The following is a 10840-nucleotide window of genomic DNA, read 5'->3' as shown; positions in this document are numbered from 1 at the left end:
AAATTCAATGATTGGATTCTGTCTATTGTACTGTTATACTATTCAATTTCTTCTCTTTCTTTATACATTTGTGAGCATTTGTTTTCACTTGTAGTTTGAAGATGCCATCCATGAAGGTGATCTCTGGGTTATTGAGATCTACGACCAACCATCATTATCCAGTACCACTACTACCTGGGCGAAAGGAAGCTAAGTTGCAGTTTCACTTCATTGGAAACCGAATCATCTGTTTCCAGGAATAGGACCTTCTCTGAGCTTTGTGGCTTGGGCAGTCTGCTCACACGTGGGGCCATGGATACCAAAGTCGTGTGTATGAGCCTACAGGTGGTTGAAGACTATACTAGCTGGCTAATACCATTAGCTAGCTCTTGTGGCATTTGAATGATCTATATGGTCATGCATTTAAAGTGGCGAAAGATGTCACAGGTGGCTGACTCTGGTTAAAAATTAAGATAAATATCTTGCAATAGCAGCTCTGATCTCCTCATTCCTACTAGAAGATTGGAGATAAGAGCTGACTGAGCACATACTCAGCACATACCCCCACCCCCCCCACACAAAAAAATTATACCGGGGGGCGTGTCTAGTAGCCATGCAGAGCCAGTATAGGGGGAAAAATGATAGGAGGATAGCACGGCACCCGGACATCGGAGCACCTCCGGCGCAGATCTACAACTTCTTTTACCCGCTCCAAGTGACCAGGCCACGCCGCGTGGTGGATCACAAGCCTTATAGCAGGCCCCACGTAGGTCCCAGCAATTAGAACCGTCAGCAGAAAGCAAACCCCGCACATCAGCCATGGTTTCCACTTCCTCCGTCGAGTGGCTCAGGCAGCCACGGCCACTTCTCCCCTCCCTCTCGGGGTGCCATCTTGAAAGACACAGAGAGCTCCTGCTAGCATAGGCCTCCGCCAAACGGCATCCCGCTCCTCAAGCCCCTGCCCGGCCAGTACAACCTCCTCACAGGGGGCAATGCCTGAGACAGTAGCTGGCCACAGTCCTCCAGCCACAAAGTCACTACTTGGACCTCCTGCCGCTGCCGGGACCCGGTGACCCTCCACAGCCTTCATTCCACATGCCCGCAGGCCTGAGTTCAAAGGCCTCCCCCTACAATAAGCCAGGAGCACCTGCTCCATAACAGGAGACTCGCTCCACTGTGGGAAAAAGCAAAAACCCCAACCTGTGAGCTGATCTCCCCCTACCTGAGGAGGCAGCAATCATGTTAAGGGGACATCCAGAACTATAAGCCTTACTGGCCCTTCTGCCCTCTAAAAGAGACATCTGATCTCAAGGGAGCATGGCGACAGGAGATTCAGCAGGTCCAAGAAGAAGTACACCTCCTCCTGGACAGAATGGATGAGATGGAATCATTCCGCACTGAGGTTTTCTCAACACTGCAAGACATGCAGGCCTGAATTCTCAATCCTCTCACTAGCGTCAAATAACAGCTCAACCACAACTTGGAAAATAGAAGTCGCAGAAATAACATACGAATTAGAGGGTTGCCAGAGACGATGCATCAGAATGACCTGATCCCGACCCTGACGGGCATATTCATCATCAGAGGTCAGAGTTAATGGTACATTGTCCTCCCCATTCATTATCAATAATGGAACAGGACAGGGGTGCCCCCTCTCCCCGCTCCTCTAATCGTGTTAAGAAGGTGTTCAATCATCATTGCGTAGAGCCAATCCATCTGTAGAAAGCATTCGGGTAGGTGAGAAACATCAAAAATGCCCGGCTTTCACAGACGACATCTTACTATATGTCTCGTAACCGGCCTCCTCTATTCCCCACATTACGTCTTCACTCTCGACTTTTGAACATTTTAGCAACCATAAATTTAACATGTCAAAGTTGGTAGTAATGAGTATGGGATTACAACCGGCCCTAGTTAGATCACTCAGACACCCTTTTCCCTTCACCTGGCAAAATGAGGCCATTACCTACCTAGGCACAGCCATTCTCGGAGACCACTCCCAATTTTTCTCACTTAACTATTGTAAGTTCCTGCGCAATCTTCAGGCGGATCTAGTAAAATGGAGATCCAAGAAAATCTCTTGGATAGGCAAATTAAATTGACTAAAGATGACTGTCCTTCCCAGGTTATTGTATCATTTGAAGACTATCCCCCTGACACTCAACACGTCATTCTTGAATAGCCTGTCAGGTACTTTGAATTGCTTTCTTTGGTTCTCCTCGCCTCCTAGAATATCAAAGAACACGCTGATTCGTAGGAAGTTGCATGGTGGTCTGGCTCCTCCCCATTTGTAAGAGTTACTATTAGGCAAGAGTTTTAGCTCGCATACTCGACCTGTATCATAGTAAGTCAGGCAAGCTATGGATAGGTCTAGAATCAGCTCAAATATTCACCCCTCTTCAATCCCTCCCCTGGACGAGTACCTATATCGTTCACGAACACCACCTCACAAAACTTCCGTATGTTACAGAACAGATCCTGAGAACCCTTCGGAAAGACTCTTCGACAGCAACAATCCCCTCATGCCAATTACGCCAAGACCCCTGGAGAGTCTACCACTTTTCTCACCCCTCTCAGTTCTAACAACACACTTATATCAAAAACTGTATTATAGAACACAAGAATCTTCCCCCCTAGATGATTTGCTCCCAAACCAACAAATAACAACACGCTCCCGATGGGAATACACACAACTGCAGCACTTCTACCAGTCCATCAAAACGAGAGCGCAGTTTCAAAGACACTACTCCCTTTCTACAGATGTGCACTTCCCCAATTCCTACACCAAGGCCAATCTCTGCAATCTACACCGTATATCTAGACAAATGGGCCGACCCCACGCCACCATATCTGGAAAAATATAGCCCAGAGTGGTGGGACAAATCTTTCGAACTATGCCTCAAACACTCCATCTCCAACAATGCCCAGAAAACTAATTATAAGATCATCTTGAGATGGTAGTGGGTTCCGGCTAAACTCCACGCAATCCACCACTCCTGCCCAGCAGAGTGCTGGAGTTGTAGGCAGGCACCTGGCACTATGACACATGTCTGGTGGAAATGCTTGATACTTTAGCCCTTTTGGCAAATGGTTATCAGGCTGATCTACAAAATCACAGGTATTGTACTACAAAACGACCCGGCTCACTTTCTCCGCTCCATGCTACCTACTGCGACTCCCTCTGCCATGCACTTCCTTCTGGGCTTATTCCTCATAGCGGCCCAAGCCCTGGTCCCCAGAATCTGGAAGACTAAGGATTCCTTCCACTGCGGACCGCCTACAAGAGATGTTGTCACTCCAGAGAATGGAGGAAATCACGGCTGACTCACACGGTGCCATGTTTGTAGGCCGCCTTGCTCGCACCTGCCTTTTCAGTTTGCCCATAAATTTTCAATGGCAATGAGATCATGGCTTTGTGATGGCTGTAAAGCCACTTTGTAACCAGTTTGGTTGAATGCTTTGGGTCTTTCCTGTTTGGAGGACCCATTAGCACCCAATCTTTAACTTCCTGGTTGATGTCTAGATGTTGCTAAAGAATTGTCACATAATGTTCTTTCTTCGTGATGCCATATATTTTGTAAAGTGCACCAGTCCCTCCACAACATGATGCTGCCACCCCTGTGTGTCACAGTCGGGTGGTGTTATCAGACTTGCAAGTTTTTCCCTCCAAACACTGGTCATTTTGGCAAGAATTTAAAATGTTAGTTTTGTCACACCACAGGACATGTCTCAGAAAATGAAGATCTATGTTCCTGTGTTTATTTTTAAAGATGAATCCAGCTTTTTTTGGAGTAACAGCTTCTTCCTGGTAGAGTGGCCTTTCAGCCCATGTGGATATAGAACTTGTTTCACCGTGGAAACAAGACATGACATCATCATATGGGCAGTCCCAAGTTGTTTAACCCTTTCAGAACCTTTTTCATTCCAAAAGCAATAACTTTTTTATTTTTACTTTTACAGAGATGTGAGAGGGCGTGTTACCTGCAGGAGAAATTATACTTTTTAGTGGCACCATTTAATAGCGAAATTGACGAAAAACCCCACATTTCTTGCGGGCCCTGTTTTTATGGCTTTTTAAATTCTGTGCACCAAATGACACTTCCTCTTTATTGTTTGGGCTGATATGATAGCATGGTTTTATTAGGTTTTAGTAGATTTTTAAAAATGTAAATGTTTAATACAAAAAAATATTTGCCATTTTGCCAAATTTTGAGGCCAATGACTTTTTTACACTTTGGTGTACGGACATATACAAGGTGTAATTTTTTGCAGTACGTTCTGGCATTTTAACTTTATCAATTTGGGACAGTTTTTTTTAATATTTTTATACAATTATTGATGGATGGAAAAATGGTGAAAGAGTGGCATTCAGACATTAGGGTGCTATTTTCCATTACGGTGTTCACGGCCAAGAATAATCTTTTTTATATTTTGAATGGCCATTTTGGGAGGTGGCAATATCTAACATGTTTATGATTCTTGCAGTTTATCTATTTTATATGTGTTCCCTTTTTTTTATTTATTTTTTATCGTTATTTCATACCCTCTAGGGTACTTTATCCCTGTAGGGTCTGATTGTTCATACTATATACTGCACTACTACTGTATTTCAGTATATTTCAAATTTTACGGATGAACCCTAATACCCTGTCATTTACAGGCTAATGGAGATCAATATACATAGTTTCATAGTTTATACGGTTGAAAAAAGACACTTGTCCATCAAGTTCAACCAAGGAAGGGAAGGGATTGGATGAGGAAGGGATTTAGGGGAAACAATTCTATATAACATAACCATCAATGTTATTTAGGTGTAAAAAGGCATCTAGACCCTTCTTGAAGCTCTCTGCTGTCCCTGCTGTGACCCGCGCCTGAGGCAGGCTATTCCACAGATTGACCGTTCTCATAGTAAAAAAGCCCTGTCGCCTCCGGTGATTAAACCTTGATTTCTCCAAACGGAGACAGTGCCCCCTCGTCTTTTGATTTGATCTAATCTGAAACAACTTACCACCATATTTTTTGTATGGACCATTCATATATTTATATAAATTAATCATGTCCCCTCGTAGTCGTCTCTTTTCCAGACTAAATAAATCTAGTTGTTTTAATCTTTCCTCATAACCAAGACCCTCCATACCCCTTATCATTTTTGTGGCTCTACGTTGAACATGGCACGCCTACGAGACTCTATGAGACTGTAGGCTGCCATGGCAACCAATCTCCACCCTCCGATGATGTCACGGTGGTGGCGATCGGCTTCCCAAGATGACAGCACCTATTGGCAGTGGCAATGTAGGTGCCGTGGACATAGCCGACTGCGGCAGTAACAGGCAGGTGTCAGCTGTATCATACAGCTGAAATCCGCTGTGTATGGATAGTATATATATGTACATGCATATAACGACAGGAAGTAAAGCAAATAGAACACAGTAATAACTTCAAAAATTTATTTTCTTCATTTAAAAACAAAAATAAACAAACGCATAATAATCTTCACAGAATGTCTAAGACCGTTAATGATTTTAAGTGGAAGTAGCCAGGTTCTCCTTCATGCAGAAATCATAGTAGTCAGTTGTGTAGACAAGAAGAGTAACAATAACAAATTATGTGACTTGTAATTTTTACATTCGACTCTGTAGTCTAGCATTTCTTTTAAAACACCAAAACGGAGACCTAGCTGCTGTGACTCGCCCCTCTGCACTACATAAAGCTTCTATGTAATTGGATATGTCAATAACATAGCAAAATCAAGCATAATAAACCAGGGACACTTACTGATTGATCCAAGCACTGGGACTATGGTAATTCTCTTATATTTGTTATCCATGGCATTCTTCCTTTGAAAATCAAGTATTAAAATTATTTGTTATCCATGGCATCCTTCCTTTGAAAATCAAGTATTAACATTATGCTTACGAGGCAGAAGTAGCCCTGGTTTATTATGCTTGATTTTGATGCTAGATGAAATAGAGGAGAGATTATGAAGTGAAAAGATGATAGTAGGGAAAAGGGAAGCCTGACAGGATAGGTTGGATATATACTGTTTGTTATGCAGGTTTCCTGTTTTCACTTCACTGATGATTTATGCAAAGTTTGGTGGAGGGAATCGGACACCACGATTTACCTGCCCAAACGTTTTTTCCTTTGTTCTGCCAACAGTACTTTTGTTTTATCGGCCAGCTGCTCCTTCCACAACAAAACTTAGAAATATGCAAATAAGGCTGAAAAACCCAAACTCGGCTTATACTCGAGTCAAAAAAATAAATATATCTAAACTCACCTTTCCGGCGACCCCTGTATATCTTCTGTGCGATCTGTCCGGCAGTGGCGGCAGGGTCTGGCAGGCTATATACACTGGGGCAGGGTCTGGCAGGCTATATACACTGGGGCAGGGTCTGGCAGGCTATATACACTGGGGCAGGGTCTGGCAGGCTATATACACTGGGGCAGGGGCTGGCAGGCTATATACACTGGGGCAGGGGCTGGCTGGCTATATACTGGGGAGGCTGTGACCAATGCATTTCCCACCCTTGGCTTATACTCGAGTCAATAGGTTTTCCCAGTATTTTGTGGTAAAATTAGGGGCCTCGGCTTATACTCGGGTCGGCTTATACTCGAGTATATACGGTAGGTAATTTACCAATACAGGCAGTCCCCGGGTTACATACAAGATAGGGTCTGTAGGTTTGTTCTTAAGTTGAATGTAAGTCGGAACTGTATATTTTATCATTGTAATCCCAGCCAGAACTTTTTTGGTCTCTGTGACAATTGGGTTTTAAAAATGTTGGGTTGTCATAAGAATCAGGATTAACACTAAAGCTTCATTACAGACACCTGATAACTGTTAGGGCTGTTTATTGTAGCCTAGGACTAAAGGACAATAAATTACCAATATCCAGAGGTCCGTTTGTAACGGGGGTCGTCTGTAAGTCGAGTGTTCTTAAGTAGGGGACCGCCTGTATATATCCATTAATAGTTCTGCTCGGCTGTATTGATGTGTAAAGTGAAGCCTCCTGTCTTTTACCTCATCAGCCAGACATAAAATGGCCGCAGATGGAGGGACTGAATCGCCCTGCCGGACAGATGGAGATCACATGACCCTCCATCTCCGGCCATTTTATGGTCAGGAATTCTGGCAGATGAGGTTAGAGACAGGAGGCTTCACTTTACATATCAAGAAAGCGGAACAGAACTTTTAACCCCTTGCCGCCAAAGTCACTTTTCCGCTTCCTGACACAGCCAATTTTTTCAAAGCAGAGACGCGTCACTATAAGAGGACATAACATTTCAAGGCTTTAACATATCCAGCCGATTTTGAGATTGTTTTGTCGTAACACATTGTACTTCAAGTTAGGTGAAAAATTTTGGTTTCGCATTTATGAAAAAAAATAAGTATATATTTGGTGAAAATTTTGAAAAATTCTTGATTTTCAAAATAACTTGATAACTAACATTCACTAAATGTCTGCTTTATGTTGACATGGTTTTTTTAGGTGTTCTCTTATTTTTGTAGGATGTTATGAGGCTTAGAAGTTTAGGTGCAATTTTTCATATTTTCATTAAAAAAACCAACACAAAATCAAACTTTTGAGGGACCTGCTCAGCTTTTAGGTCACTTTCAGTGCCTAAAGAATAGTAAAACCCACATAAATTACCCCATTATAGAAACTACGTGCCTCAGCATATGTGAAACCACTTTTATGAAGTTTGTTAACCCTCGTTTTACAGGGGTTAAAACTAAATCAGGTGCACTTTTCCTTTCCTCCATAAACTCATCAATTCTGGTTTCCTTTTTTTGCATTTTTTTAGGGTTGTTTTTCATATCTATTTATTTAATTTTTAAAGGTTGGACTTGATGGACTTGCGTCTTTTTCCAGCCTTATATACTATGATACTATGATATCGCCATCTTTTTGGAGACAACCAATTTCTTCTTTGGTTAACAGAGCTGGTTTAGGGCTTATTTTTTACGTGTTGAGTTGTCCTTTTCAGTGGTAGCATTTTGGTACACTTAACTTTTTTTGGATCATTTTTTGGAACATATTTGTGAGTTTATGAAAAATGTACAATTTTGACAAGTTTATTTGTTTTACCAAGCGGTTCCAATAATGTTAGTAATTTATTGTACAGATTGTGACGGACGCAGGGAATGTTGGCATTTAGGGGACTTTTACTTTTTTAATTCATTATTTTTATAAAAAAAAAAAAAAAGACTTATTAAGAGTTTAACCTTTTTACATTTATTTGCTTACAGGTAAGCTTGAGCAAGCAATGCTCTTATTGCTTGTACAAGTTCTTATTTGTGTAACACAATGCAATACATATGTACTGCACTCGGTTATGTGACACACTGAGCATCCTAGAAGACAATGCACAGCCCCGGGGCTGCCATCAAGCAGCCGACCTCCCCCCCCCTAAGCACCACGGGGTGGGGGTGGGGCAAATCACTTCCTTACGCTGCGGTCACAAGGCTGTAATATACAGCTTACACCCACAGCTTCTGGTGTCAGTTCCAGAAACTGGGTGTAGTGGTATGGCGCAATGCTGGAAGTCACTGTCGCCCGTGACTTTTGTGCAAAAATTAGGTAAAGTGACCAACCCCTTTAAGGATCACAATTACACTACTCTAGAGCACAGGTTAGCTATAGAAGAGGATATGGAGGTCAACTTGCAGCACTTCTTTTAGGCCTTTTAGTGTAGTTTGACACTGATTTTTTTTATGGAGAAACAATAGTTGAGGTGATTCTAAAGTAATGGGAAGTTTAAAGGGGTATTCCAGGAATCAGCATAATTCATATACAAGTGGGCACTCAAAATATAAGCTAATGTGTAATTAGTTGTTATTTAAAATTTTGCTCCCCTTAGCAGAAAAATGCTGCTGACATAGACTGTAATGAAGAATTAAAATGCTACTGGCCCTTTAATCAGTCCGTTAATTTCCTCTGCGCAGTCCGTTGCAGGACAGAAGATGGCCGCTGGTCACATGTCCACATCACATGTCCTGAACCTGTCTGGGCAGGGTCATGTGATCACCACTACGTTTGGCTGTAGTGGGTTGGTTGCAGTGCATCCAGTATGATCAGTGTTGTGGGGATGGCAGTTACACATCATTACTATGGTAACATAGGAGGACAGTCTGTGAGATCATCACTGGGAGCAGAGCATAAGAGGGAGGAGGAGTTACTGAGAACTAAAGGCTCTTGGGACTTGTAGTTTCCAGTGGCAGCCATCTTAGTGATAACTCCACCTACTTTAGAGAGGCCATACATTTTGTAAATCATAAAATCAAATTATTTAAGCTCCGTTTTGTGACTAATGACATTGAGTATTGTTGTACTCATTTATTTATATCATCATGGGTTTTTGTGTCAGACGTTCATATTCCCGGAATACCCCTTTAATCTCTTTTCAACATTCACAGAATGGAACCCCAAAGGGCTAAATATGGAGACATCATGGGTATTACTAGAAGAAAGCCTTGAAATTGGACAGAAATAAAATGAATCATATGTGTATATGTTTTCTAAATTATCTAAAATTTAAACTGTTTCCCTTCCATCATAACATCATTGATTATAATATTCTTAAAATGTCCAAACAACAACAGGATAGTAACCTGAAAAACTACAGCTAGTCTGGAAAACATAAAGCACTCACATCAATGGGAAAAAAACAGCCCCACAAAGCAAATATATTTAATGATTTTTGATTTCTAGTTAAAAAAAAAAAACAACCCACACTATATAAATCCTGTATCACCAAAAATAGCGTGCTACCCCAAAGTTATAATTTTTTTCTCTATACTGAACACAGTAAAATCAATGCTGAACAATAAGTCGTGTGCAAATTCATTTTTCTGCTGTACTCCCAAAATAGTTTCTTTCCAAGTCTACCAAATATGTCTTATAGAAAAATGACCCCCCCCCCATACACGCACAAAAAAAAAAAAAAAAAAAAAAAAAACAGGCAATGTTGAAAATGTTAAGTGGTGAGGACACGTCACCAGGACATGACCTCTGCAGACTGTATGTAAGCATCTTTATATTATCGGGACCCACATAGACCTCAAACACTGGACGGGAGAGGAGAAAAGAGGCAAGTAGAAGATTATTATTGAAAAGTCCATGCGGCAAGTGTGTTTTGAAGGAAATCCTTACACCTATGAGCATTTGGTGATCCTCCCCGTCCTCTTGAAAGTGCAAAAGGATACACCCTCTGGTTGCAGGTTTTTGCAGACTATGAAAAAGATTCAAACGATCAGCACTTTTTTTTATGAAAAAATTCTTGCTTCTTTATTGAATCATCATATAAAATCGATCATTGTGGATACTACTATGTGCTGATCGATTTTAAATGATGATTCAATAAAGAAGCAAGAATTTTTTCATAAAAAAAAAGTGCTGATCGTTTGAATCTTTTTCACAGAAGATTATTATTGCCGTTCTTAGCTCTACCACTGTAAGGGCCTCATGCACACAAACGTAAGATTGCCTGGGCCATAGCCTGGACAAGCATATAGCCGGGTGCAGGAAAGAGGAGTGGTGAACACTGCACCCCTCCCCTCTCCATTGAAAGCCGAGCATAATACGGCATAAAATAGGAAATGTCCTGTAATTCGGTTCGGTCACAGTGCGGTGAGACAGTGTGGGTTAATCGCACCATGATCAGCTCCCATAGATGTCTATGGGGGGCCATGATCTGGCCACACAATTTACCATATGTTCATGTGCTTGGGGCCTAAAGGAGGAAATCCAGACTACACTGCCAGATTGGTTGGCCGCTTTCCTATAATAACAGCCTACACAATCTGGCCCACCCTTTACACATCAGACTGCTGTTCCAGTGAAGCAGTGTGATTTAC

This window comes from Engystomops pustulosus, chromosome 5, assembly GCF_040894005.1.
Source record: "Engystomops pustulosus chromosome 5, aEngPut4.maternal, whole genome shotgun sequence".
NCBI classification, from domain to species: domain Eukaryota; kingdom Metazoa; phylum Chordata; class Amphibia; order Anura; family Leptodactylidae; genus Engystomops; species Engystomops pustulosus.
The sequence above is the reverse complement of the archived record's forward strand: the minus strand, read 5'-3'. Positions refer to the sequence as shown.